Consider the following 13,208-nt stretch of genomic DNA (forward strand, 5'->3'; position numbering starts at 1 on the left):
AAAGAGTGAAACACAAATGAAACAACTCAACAACAGCAACAAATCAGAAGGAACACTATGTTTGAAGAATAGAAAGTAGACAACTGTAGAATGCATGGTAGAGGAACAGTGGGTAAGAAGACCAGAGAAAGGGATCGAGTTATTAAAAGCTTTAAATTCCTACTTTAAGCTTCAGTTAGAGAAAAATGTGGGGAAAAGAATGAGAGAAGAAAGAAGGACTTGAGTCAAATAAAAGGAGAAGAGAATAAAGTCTGGACCAATAAGATAGGTTAGAGATTAAATCTGAAGAGTAAATATTGAGTAAAATTTGAGAGAGATTGAGATAAATTAGAAAAACAATCTCACATCAAGATTTTGATTTGGAGTTATATAAGAAATAGGATCAAAGAGAATTAAGGAGATTATTAAAGATATGTTAAGGAGATTGAAGGGAGATTAAGGAGGATTAGGGAATAGAATTTAGAAGCAGCTAGGTGCTGCAGGAGAAAAATCCCTGGGACTGTAGTCAAGAAGATCTGAGTTCAAATCTGGCCTAATATCTATATGACCCTGGTCAAATCCCTTGACTTCTGTTTGCTTCAGTTTCCTCAACTATAAAATGGAGATGATAACAGCACCTATTTCCTTGGGTTATTGTGAGGATCAAACTAGATAATATTTGTAAAGCACCTCACACAATGTGCTTTACAAATATTATCTAGTTTGATCCTCACATTAAAGACTCAAGGAGAAGGTAGCTGGCAAAACAAAGCAAGGTAAATAAGGAAAGGTAAATTGAATAATTAGAGGGTTAAGCAAATTGATAGAAAAGTAAGTAGAATGAATTGGTGAAACAGAGGAGACTGATATGAGACAAAATGGGGAGGTAGATGTGGTTATGGGATTATTGTTGAAATACAGGGAAAAAAATTAAGTGTGTTTGTCTGTTTAAAAAAAAAAGTTTTAACCAGGGGCATAGAGTTGAGTTATAAATGCCCACTTAGGTGAAGAGATTTGAAGAATAATTTCATACTCCATGTTTTATGGAAAATTTATTGTTGTTGAATTGTGTTTGACTCTTCATAACTCTATTTGGGGATTTCTTGGCCAATACTCAGTGGTTTTCCAGTTCCTTTTCCAGCTCAGTTTACCTATGAGGAAATTGAGGCAAATAGGGTTAAGTGGCTTGTCCGGGGTCATACAGATAGTAAGTGTCTTAGGCCAGATTTGAACTCAAGAAGATGAGTCTTCCTGACCCTAGGCCTAGCATTCTATCCACTGCACCACCTAGCTGCCTCTCATGGAAAATTAAGGCTTCTTTTTTGTTCGTTTATTTTTAAGATTTATTTTTAACTTTTACTCTGAACTTAAGAAAAAAATAAGCATTTCCATAACATAGTAGAATATAAAAATATGATTGTACATGAAACTGTAAATCTGTTCTGGACAACTTGCTATTCCTTTTAAATATATAACAAAGTTATCATGTAAGTTTGTTTCTTTTCCTTTTTTTTTTCTTCCCTCTCCCTCTGTGCTAGCAATGGCTACAAATAGACACAAATATGCATACTTACAGGAAACAATTCTATACATACCTCTATTTATCAGTTCGTTCTCTGGATGCAGATAGTGTCCTTCATATGTCTTTTGTATTTAATTTGGGTATTTATAATAGTCACTATGACTTAGTTACTCTAAGTTGTTCTTAAAACAATATTCTTGTTAATGAATATAATGTTCTTTTGGTTCTGCTCATTTTGCTCTTCATTATTTAGTGCAAGTCTATACATGAACAGTGAACTGACCCAACTATTTTGGAGAACAATCTGGAATTTTGCCCAAAGAGTTACTAAACTTTGACCCAGCAATACCTGTACTAGGTCTGTTTCCCAAAATTAAGGATTTTTTTTTAAGGGAGCGGCTAGGCAATGGGCTTAATTGACTTGCCCCGGGTCGCACAGCTAGTGTTATGTGTCTGAGGCTGGATTTGAACTCAGGTACTCCTGAATCCAGGCCTGGTGCTCTATCCACTGCGCCACCTGGCTGCCCCAAAATTAAGGCTTTTTAAAGGAAAAAGGAGAAAGTTTTTTGTTCTGATCTGGGCAAAGTAATAAGATTAACAGTGCCATGAATTAACTCATCATCCCTGTGAGTCCCCAAAACGAAACTTCCTTCCTTGCTCCTGTTCTCTATATGTTCACTTTGCCTATTAGGATGTAAGCTCCTTGAGGTAAAGGACTGACTTGTTGTAGTTTCATTCTTAGCACTTCACACAGTGTCCAATATATGATTCTTAATAAATGTTTTTGCTTTCATTCACTCTTTGTGAAGAGATTGAGGGGGAGATCTTGAGCACACTGGAATTGAATGAATTCTCTACTAAAGATATTTGGGAGGATATGGATTAGAATCTCACAGGACATAAAGACAGGAATTAGATGTGATCTTCACTTTTAGAGGAGTATCAGCATTTATAGGAACACATACATACATAGAAATGTGTATATGCAACATTAATACAATGTCAAATAATTGGGCTAGAAAAATTATAACTCTGAATCATACAAGATGGTACGCATACAAACTGGTCATAGTGATGCGAGGAAGGGAGAAGGAAGGAAGGAAGGAAGGAAAGAAGGGAGGAAAAGGCTTAGAAAAATATATAAAACAAACACATTTCCTTTATTGCTTTTAATTTATTTATCTCCAATTTGTTAAAAGCTAAGGGATTTAATGTAAGATTTTGCTCCTTATCATGTATGTTTAATTAACTGTTTCTTTTTGTCAATAGTTATCAAGTTTATAGGGACAAAGAATCTAAAAAGAAATTGATTGGGAGATGTTTTGAGGAAATGATAAAACTTTCACCTGCTTCAGCAAGAATTTTAAGGAATTGTTGCTTCATGATTTAGCTCATCCTCTCTCAAGTAGGGAAAATCATGCTCTCTGTGTGTGTTTGTGTATGTGTTTGAATATCTGATATATTTTGTCTTTTGTTTTATAACATTTCCACAATAATTGGTAAATAGAATTTAATGTGACCTTAGGTAAATCCAGTCCTCAATTCCCTTACCTTCTAAACGAGGAGATTGGACTACAGACTCTCAAAGATCTCTTCTAGTACTCTAGTTCTATGTTTGTGTCTGTGTCTGAGTAAATGATTTTCCTGTTCTATAATTTCATAATTTTATATACTGCCTTCCCACAGAACCAAAGGGAAAAGTAATGTGACTTGCCAATTCAGATGTCACTTCTGATCTCCCATTACATTTTTTCCTTTTACATGAGGTATTTTTCTTCAAGCCTCAAAAATGTCTGATTAGCTCAAGGCAGAAATAGCTTTTCTGGGCTTTTCAAGATAGGAGGGACCTAATTAAGTCATAAAGCATAGTGATAGTAAGCATTACTATCCCTCCCAGAAGCTGGTATGGAGCCTGCATGCTGAGCAATATCTTGATGTGATTTAGATAAAAAAAAGCAATAGAAACCACTAGGCTCAGTCAGCCCTTCTATTCCAAATTTGATGCTTCATGTATAGAACCTCAATTAATTTTAAAATGCATTTTGCAAACAGTAGGGTTGATAGGAAATGGGAGAAATATGCATTGTATTTATAAAATTTAAAAGACCTTCATGTCATTATCATCACTGCACTGATTCATTTCACCCCTAGATTAATGGCAAATGAAGTATTGTTGTCCAGAATCTTCAACTCTTCAAACATTCCAAGATGACAATTGGAATTTCTAATGACTTCAATAATCTGGCAAAGTAGGGAATGTTCTTCTCCCTACTGTGTTGATGTCCTTTATATTCTGAATGTTAATATCTTCATAGGAATCACTGTGCCTTTTGACATGTCACTTTGTAGGGTTAATAAATAACCCCCCTCTGGGGAAACTTCAAGCATTCAAGATTATCTGTTATGAAGCCTGAGCTTCAAAAAGCTCTGGACTCTCACAAGAGTCTGTATTCATATTGTGGGGATTCTTAGTATCAAACCATGGCTCACTTGCTCCCACACCAGATAAACAAGGGAAAATTCTGAGGTTATCTTAGGTAACCTAGCTAATCAATGAGTCACCATGCTAGCAGGCTGAGGCCAGGAAGAGCATTGAAACAATAAGACATTTTTTCAGGACAGAAATGAATGGAACCATGATTATCATTTTTTTGTGCCTGAGGAAAGCTTACCAAAATGCCATTAGGGCAAGCAGCCTGAAAAGCACTCTCAAATCAAAATTTTAAAAAAAAACAATCATTTGGGCTGAAAAAGAAACAGAGACCTGGGACATCTACCCCTATGAGCAGAAACCCTGGGTTAGAGTGAGACCAGTTAGGCCAAGGGAGAGAACAGAAGCTCATGTGGGTTATGAAAGCTAAGGAAAGGAAATTTACTATTTTTACTAATTATTCTTACTAACCAAATACATCTTTTTTAAAATTTATTTTGATTTATCAACAATCATTTCCATAAGCTTTTGAGTTTTAATTTTTTCTCCTCCCTCCCCACTTCCCTCCCCACAACGGCAGGCAATCTGATATAGGTTATACGTATATATTACTATTAACATATTTTCACATTAGTCATGTTGTAAGGAAGAATTAGAACCAATAGAAGGAACCACAAAAAAGAAGAAACAAAACAAAATAGAAGAAAAAAAAGAGCAATATATGTTTCCATTTGCATTCAGACTCCATAATTCTTTCTCTGTATGTGGACAGCATTTCCCCTCATGAGTCTTTTGGAACTGTGTTAGATCCTAGATTTGCTGTGAAGGCCTAAGTCGATAGTCATCACACAATGTGGCTGTTACTGTATACAATGTTCTCCTGGTTCTGCTCACTTCACTCAGCATCAGACCATACAAGTCTTTCTAGGTTTTTCTGAAGTCCTCCTGTTTATCATTTCTTGTAGCACAACAGTATTCTATTATATTCATATACCACAACTTGTTCAGTCATTCCCCAATTGATGGACATTCCCTCAATTTCCAATTCTTTGTCACCACAAAAAGAGCTGTTATAAATATTTTTCTACATGTGGGTCCTTTCCCCATTTGTATGATTTCTTTGGAATACAATCCTAGAAGTGCTATTACTGTATCAAAGGGTATGCACATTTTTATAGCCCTTTGGGCATAGTTCCAAATTGTTTTCCAAAATGGTTGGATCACTTCAAAGTCCACCATCAATTCATTAGCGTTCCAATTTTACCACACCTTCACTAACATTTATTATTTTCCTGTTTTGTCATATTGGCAAATCTGATAGGTGTGATGTGGTACCTCAGAGTTGTTTTGATTTGCATTTCTCTAATCGATAGTGATTTAGAGCATTTTTTCATATGACTATAGATGGCTTTAATTTCTTCATCTGAGAACTGCCTGTTCATATCCTTTCAGCATTTATCAATTAGGGAATGACTTGTATTCTTGTAAATTTGACTTAGTTTTCTATATATTATAGAAATGAGGCCCTTATCAGAGACACTGGTTGTAAAAATTCTTTCCCAGTCTTCTACTTCCCTCCTAATCTTGGTTGCATTGGATTTGTTTGTGCAAAAACTTTTCAATTTAATATAATCAAAATTATCCACTTTGCATTCCATAATGTTCCCTATCTCCTGTTTGGTCATGGATTCTTTTGTTCTCCATAAATCTGATCAGTAAACTATTCCTTGCTCTCCCAGTTTGCTTATATTATCAGCCTTTATATCTAAATCATGAACCCATTTTGACTTTATTTTGATATTTGGTGTGAGATGTTGGTCTATGCCTAGTTTCTGCCATATTCTTTTCTAGTTTTTTCTAGGAGTTTTGTCAAATAGTGAGCTCTTATGCCAGAAGTTGAGGTCTTTGGGTTTATCAAATAGTAGATTACTATAGTAATTGACTATGGTGTCTTGCATACCTAAACTATTCTACCACTCTATTTCTTAGCCAGTAACAAGTAGTTTTGATGTTTGCTGTTTTATAATACAATTTAAGATCTGGAACAGTTAGGCCACCTTCCCCTGCATTTCTTTTCATTAGTTCCCTTGATATTCTGGACCTTTTGTTATTCAAAATGAATCTTCCTGTTATTTTTTTCTAGCTCTATAAAATAATTTTTGGTAGTTTGGGGTGGCACTGAATAAGTAAATTAGCTTAGATAGAATTGTCATTTTTATCATATTAGCTTGGTCTACCCATGAGCAGCAAATGTTCTTCCAATTATTTAGATCTGACTTTATCTGTGTGAAAAGCATTTTGGAATTGTTTTCACATAGTTCCTGGGCTTGTAGACCCCTAAATATTTTACAATGTCTACAGTAACTTTAAATGGAATTTATCTTTCTATCTTTTGATGTTGGGCTTTATTGGTAATATATAGAAATGACGATGATTTCTGTAGATTTCTTTTATAGCCTGAAACTTTGCTAAAGTTGTTTATTATTTCAAGTAGTTTTTTTACTTGATTCTCTAGAATTCTCTAGGTATATCATCATATCATCTGCACAGAGTGATAGCTTTGTTTCTTTTTTGCCTATTCTAATACATTCAATGACTTTTTCTTATCTTATTGCTAACCAAAGGTAGTGTTTCCAGTACGATATTGAACAACAGTGATGATAATGGACATCTTTGTTTCACCTTCGATCTTATTGGAAATGCTTCTAGCTTGTCTCCATTTCATATGATGCTTGTTGAAGGTTTTAGGTAGGTGCTACTTATTATTTTAAGGAAGACTTCATTTATGTCTATGTTCTTTACTATTTTTAATAAGAACGGGTGTTGTATTTTGTCACAAGCTTTTTGAGATGATCATGTGATTTCTGTTAGTTTTGTTGTTGATACGATCAATTATACTGATAGTTTTTGTAATATTGAATCAGCCCTGCATTCCTGGTATAAATCCTACCTGGTCATAGTATATTATTCTTGTGATAAGTTGCTGTAATCTATTTGCTAATATTTTGTTTAAAATTTTTGCTTCTATATTTATTAGGGAAATTGGTCTATAATTTTCTTTCTCTGTTTTCACTCTTCCTAGTTTAGGTATTAGCACCATATTTGTATCATAAAAAGAATTTGGTAAGACTCCTTTGCCTATTTTTCCAAATAGTCTATATAGTATTGGAATTAACTTTTCTTTAAATGTTTGATAGAACTTGATTGTAAATCCATCTGGCCCTAACGATTTTTTCCTAGGGATTTCATCAATGACTTGCTCAATTTATGTTTTCTGAGATGGAATTATTTAAGTATTTTACTTCCTCTTCTGTTAATCTGGGCAATTTATATTTTTGCAAATATTCATCCATTTCACTAAGATTGGCAAATTTATTGGCATACAGTTGGGCAAAATAGTTCCTAATTATTGTTTTAGTTTTCTCTTTGTTGGTAGTAGATTCACTCTTTTCATTTTTGATACTGGTAATTTGGTTTTCTTCTTTTTATTTAATTAAATGAACCAAAGGTTCATCTATTTTATTGGGGGTTTTTTCATAAAACTAGGTCTTAGTTTTATTTGTTAGTTCAACAGTTTTCTTAATTTCAATTTTACTAATCTCTCCTTTGGATTTCAGTATTTCTAATTTGGTATTTAATTGAGGATTTTTTATTTGTTCTTTTTCTAGTTTTTTTTTTTTAGTTGCATGCCCAATTCATTGATCTCCTTGTTCTCTATTTTATTCATGTAAGCATTTAGAGATATAAAACTTCCCCTAAGGACTGCTTTCATTGCATTCCATAAGTTTTGGTATGTTGTCTCATTATTGTCATTCTCTTGAATGAAGTTATTCATTGTTTTTATGATTTGTTTTTTGACTCATTCATTTTTTAGGATTAGATTATTTAGTTTCCAATTAATTTTTAGTCTATCTTTCCATGGCCTTTTATTACATATAATTTTTATTGCATCATGATCTGAAAATTTAGTTTTAATTTAATATTTCTGCCTTTCTGCATTGGATTATGAGGTTTTTATGCCCTAGCACATGGTCAGTTTTTGTGTATGTGCCATGTATCACCAAGAAAAAAGTATATTCTTTTCTGTCCCCATTCAATTTTGTCCAGAAGTCTACCATACTTAACTTTTCTAAAATTCTATTCACCTCCTTAACTTACTTCTTTTTAATTTTATGGTTAGATTTATGTAGTTCAGAGAGGGGGAGGTTGAGGTCTGCCACTAGTATAGTTTTACTTTCTATTTCTTCTTATAACTCCCTGAACTTCTCCTCTAGAAATTTGGATGCTATACACCTTGATGCATATATATTTAGTAATGATATTACTTCATTGTCTATGGTGCCTTTTAGCAGGAGGTAGTTTCCTTCTTTAGCTCTGTTGATAAGATCTATTTTTGCTTTTGCTCTGTCTGAGATCAGGATTGCTACCCCTCATTTTTTTTTTTTGCTTTAGCTTAAGCATAATATATTCTAGCCCAGTCTTTTACCTTTACCCTGTGTGTCTCTCTGTTTCAAATGTGTTTCTTGTAAATATCATATTGTAGGATTATGGTTTTTAATCCATTCTGCTATTTGCTTCTGTTTTATATGAGAGTTCATCCCATTCACATTCACAGTTATGATTACTATTTGTGTTTTTTTTCCATTGTATTCCCCACCCATTTATGCTTTTCTTTCTCGTTTCTCCCTTTCCTTCCTCACAAGAGTTTTGCTTTTGACCATTACCTCCCTCAGTCCCTCTCCCATTTATTAGCCCCCTCCCTTTTCTTCCCCTTTACCCTTACTATTTCTGTCCTTTCTTCTATCCCCCCCTCCCTTTTCTTTCCCCTTTTCCCTTCTACTGCCTATAGGGCAAGTTAAATTTCTATACCTAATTGATCATATCATTCCTTCCTTGAGCCAAATCTGATGAGAGTAAAGTTCAAACAATACTCATCTCCTCCCTTCTTTCCTTCTACTGTAATAGGTTTTTGTGCCTTTTCCTATAATGTAATTTATCCTTGTCTGCCTCCTCCTTTCCTTTTCTCCCAGTACATTCCCTTGGTTAGATCAGATTAATCCACTTACTTAGATCCATTTAACCCAATTAATTAGATTTTTTTATTTATTATTAGATTTTTTTGGGGACAGCTAGGTGGCACAATGGATAAACTCTGGCCTTGGAATAAGGAGGATCTGAGTTCAAATCCGGCCTCAGACACTTGACACTTACTAGCTGTGTGACCTTGGGCAAGTCACTTAACCCCCATTGCTTCACCAAAAAAAAATAAATAAAATCCCATGGTTGGTCTATTTCTTCTTATATAACTTCTTCTATAACTCCTTGAACTTCTCCTCTAAGAATCTGGATGCTATACCACTTGGTACATATATGTTTAGTAATGATATTACTTCACTGTTTATGGTGCCTTTTAGTAGGATGTAGTTTCCTTTCTTATCCCTTTTGATAAGATCTATGTTTGCTCAAATTCACCCCCTCTATGTATACCCCTTTAAACTGGTATAATAACAATACAGTTCTCAAGGGTTACAAGTGTCATATTCCCTTGTAGGGATGTAAACAGTTTGCCCTTATTAATAATATGTTATATCTTTCTGTCCTGTTTACCTTTTTATGTCTTTCTTGAGTCTTGTGTTTGAAGATCAAATTTTCTGTTGAGCTCTGGTCTTTTTATCAGGAAAGTTTGGAAGTTCCTGTTTTGTTGAATATCCCTCTCCTCCCCTGAAAGATTACGCTCATTTTTGCTGGGTAGTTGATTCTTGGTTGTAATCCAAGCTCCTTTGCCCTATGGAATATTGTATTCCACATCCTACGATCTTTTAATGAAGAAGCTGCAAGATCCTGCGTAATGCTGACTCTGGTTGCATAATATTTAAATTGTTTTGTTTTTTTTTTTCTGTCTGCTTACAGTATTTTCTCTTTGACCTGGTAATTTTGGAATTTGGCTACTATATTCCTTGGTGTTTTCAATTCGGGAATCTCAGGAAGTGATAGGTGGATTCTTTCTATGGCTATTTTACCCTCTGGTTACAGGACCTCAGGGCAGTTTTCCTTGATGATTTCCTGACAGATGCTCACCAGGGTCTTTTTTTCATCATAAGTAGACCATTTTCAGGTAGACCAATAATTTTTAAATTGTCTCACTTGGATCTATGTTCCAGGTTTGTTGTTTTACCAGTGAGGTATTTTACACTTTCATCTATTTTTTTTCATTCTTTTTTTTCTGTTTGACTGATTTTTGCTCTCTCATAGAGTCATTAGCTTCCACTTGCCCAATTCTAATTTTTAACAAATTGTTTTCTTTATTAGATTTTATACCTCCTTTTCTATTTGGCCCATTTTATTTTTCAATGAGTTTTTCTCCTCAGTTAGCTTTTGTCTCCTCTTACGTTTGGCCAATTCCGCTTTTCAAAGAGTTGTTTTCTTCAGTGTACTTTTTTACAGTTGGCCAATTGTATTTTTTAGGGACTTGTTTTCTACAATTGATTTGTCCTTCCTTTTCCAAGCTATTGACCCTCTCTTGCATACCTCTCATTTCTTTTCCCAATTTTTCTTCTACCTCTCTTATTTGACTTTTAAAATCCTTCTTGAATTCTTCGAAGAAGGTTTTTTGGGTTTCAGACAAGTTCATATTCCCTTTTGAGGTTTCAAATGTGGGTTTGTAGACAATGTTGTCCTCTTCAGAATTTCCACCTTGATCTTCACTGTTCCCATAATAAAAATCTATTGTACATTTCCTTTTGCCCATGGTGCTTGCTTATTTCCTGGCCTTTAAAAAAATTGAGCTCTCCTGCTGGGTAGCAGTGGGCAGTGACCCAAACTTCTTGTTCTGAGAGCCTGGGGCCTGGTCACTGGCTTTGTGTGCTGGGGCCTCCACTGCTGGCAGTTGGAGGCTGTAGGGTTCTGGCAGCTTACCTAGTATTGGGCTGGAATCAGCAATACTGGAGTTGTAGGGGTTGGGTTAGGTAGTCTGGCCCCTGGAGGTTTCCTGCTCACCCAGGCCTTTTGCTTTCTTTGGCTCCTTGCAGATGGATGTTTTGCTGCTGCAGGATGTTTCTTCACCTGGGGCTTTCCCTCTTGGAGTTGTGCTTCCCAGAGTTTTGCCAAGGCACCAGGAGACTTGGCTGCCAGAGAACGCCCTGGCATGTGGTGGTTTTCTGAGCCAGTTTCCACTGGTTACCCTACCCATACTGAGGTATGCAGGGGTCCTGGTGTTGGTACTTGCCTGCTCTACCACCTGGGGCTCAGGATCTCCCCCTGGTATGTTGAGGTGGGGCTTTCTGCTAGCTTGCTGGGACGTCTCCTGTTCTGTACGCTCCCCCTCTCCTTGGGCAAGAGGGTCCTTTCCCATTAAGCCCTCAAGCTTCCTGGGCTACAGGACTGCTGCACCCTGTCTTTCTGCTGGTTCAGCTATTCCAGGTTTTTTCCTGGGGCCCAAATACATCCTTTAAGACCTAGCTCCTTCGTATCTTTCCAATGTTCTTACACATTATGTATCTCTATGAATTTGGTGATTCAATGACTCTGGCCATCTTGCTGTTACCCACACAGTACACTCCATCATCTGACCCTGTGCATTTTTACTGGCTGGCCCCTATGCCTGATATGCTGTCTTTCCTCTCATTTACTCCTTAGCTTTTTTTTTTAATTTCCCTCATGTCTCAGTGGAAATCCTACTTTCTACAATAAGTCTTTCCAGGAACTCCTTAACATCCATGCTTTGCCTTTGAGGTAATCTCTGACTTATCCCATATATATCTCAATTTGTACAAATTGTATCTATGTTTTCCCCTTATTAGAGTGTGATCTCTTTGAGGGTAGGGCCTGTTTGTCTTTCTTTGTATCCCCATTGCTTAGCACAGTGCCTGGGACATAGGAGGCAATTCAATTCTTGTTGACTCATTGAGTTAACTTGACTTTTTGCCCTACTGAAGGAATATTTGTTGTTAAAACCTCCTAAATTTAGCAACACGGAACAAAGTCTTTGTTATCCTTGCCTATTTAGAGCTCTGGAAAAGAATAATGTAACAGAAAGCAATTATAGTCCACAATCCTGGTGGGTGTGTTTTCATTCCCTTTCTCTCAAAGCAGTTTGGGTTTGGAAGCTCTCCAAGGACTTACTGATGCCAGTGAAATCTTGAGCAAAGTGTTTGTAGTTGAAGAAGGGGTTAGAAATATTAGTGTCTAAAACTCCCACATCTCTTTTACAAAATCCCTGTATACTCACTACAGTCCAGCTACCTTGTCCTTTGCACTATGTCTCAGTGGCACTGTTAGTAATTTAGTCAACAAACATTTATTAAGCACTTACTATATGCCAGGCACTGTGCTAAGTGCTGGGAATATAAATATGAAAAAAAAACAGTCCCTTCCCTCAAACAGCTTACATTCTAATGGGGAACATAACATGCAAAAAAGCAGCTGAAAATTGGAGGACAAATTTGAAGAAATAGTGGTCAAAGGGGAGAAGTCCCAAAATAGTAGATCCAGGTAAGAAATGAGGAATACTCTGAGCTGAGATTTCTCCTTAAATGGAGGTTTGGAGTTCATGACCCCAACCTTCAATCAAAGAGGTAAAGGGTAATGATGATATAGAATATCAAGGATAATGAGATCACACAGGATGATTTATCCTAATAATGAGGTTATCCTAATAATGAGCTTCCTGGGACATAGCGGAGCAGTCAGTCAGAGAAGTTCTGAAAAAGTATAGTCAAGTGAGAAATGAACTACAATCACACCCCACTCCTGGAATCTACTATGGCTTCACTAGACTTCCCACATGGCTATTTTCAGTATTCCCAGAAATCTTTGTCTCTTTTCACAAGTGATCCTTTCATTGACAAAACTCTATACAGAGGTCAGAAAACTATAGCCCACCTGTTTTTGTATGGTCCATGAGGTAAGAATGGTTTAATGCAAAAAAAAAAAAAAATTCATAGTTCATGGTCCAAAAAATAGATGGTGGGTTGGATTTAGCCCACAGACTGTAATTTGCTCACCCCAGCTCTATGGCATGCATATAGAGCTTCATGGCAAATGGAATTCTTATAATCTTTCAATGAAAACTTATACTATGGGTTCAGGCATGATGAAAATATTGCATTTTCCACATCTGGAATAGCTAAAAATGATATATTATAATCAAATTTTTGGATTATACACTGAAGTAATAAAGAATGACACTACTTCCACTTCTTCTTCTTCTTCTTCTTCTTCTTCTATTACTACTACTACTACTACTACTACTACTACTACTACTACTACTACTACTAC

This window comes from Vombatus ursinus, unplaced genomic scaffold (assembly GCF_900497805.2).
Source record: "Vombatus ursinus unplaced genomic scaffold, bare-nosed wombat genome assembly UNPS02014973.1, whole genome shotgun sequence".
Classification (NCBI taxonomy): domain Eukaryota; kingdom Metazoa; phylum Chordata; class Mammalia; order Diprotodontia; family Vombatidae; genus Vombatus; species Vombatus ursinus.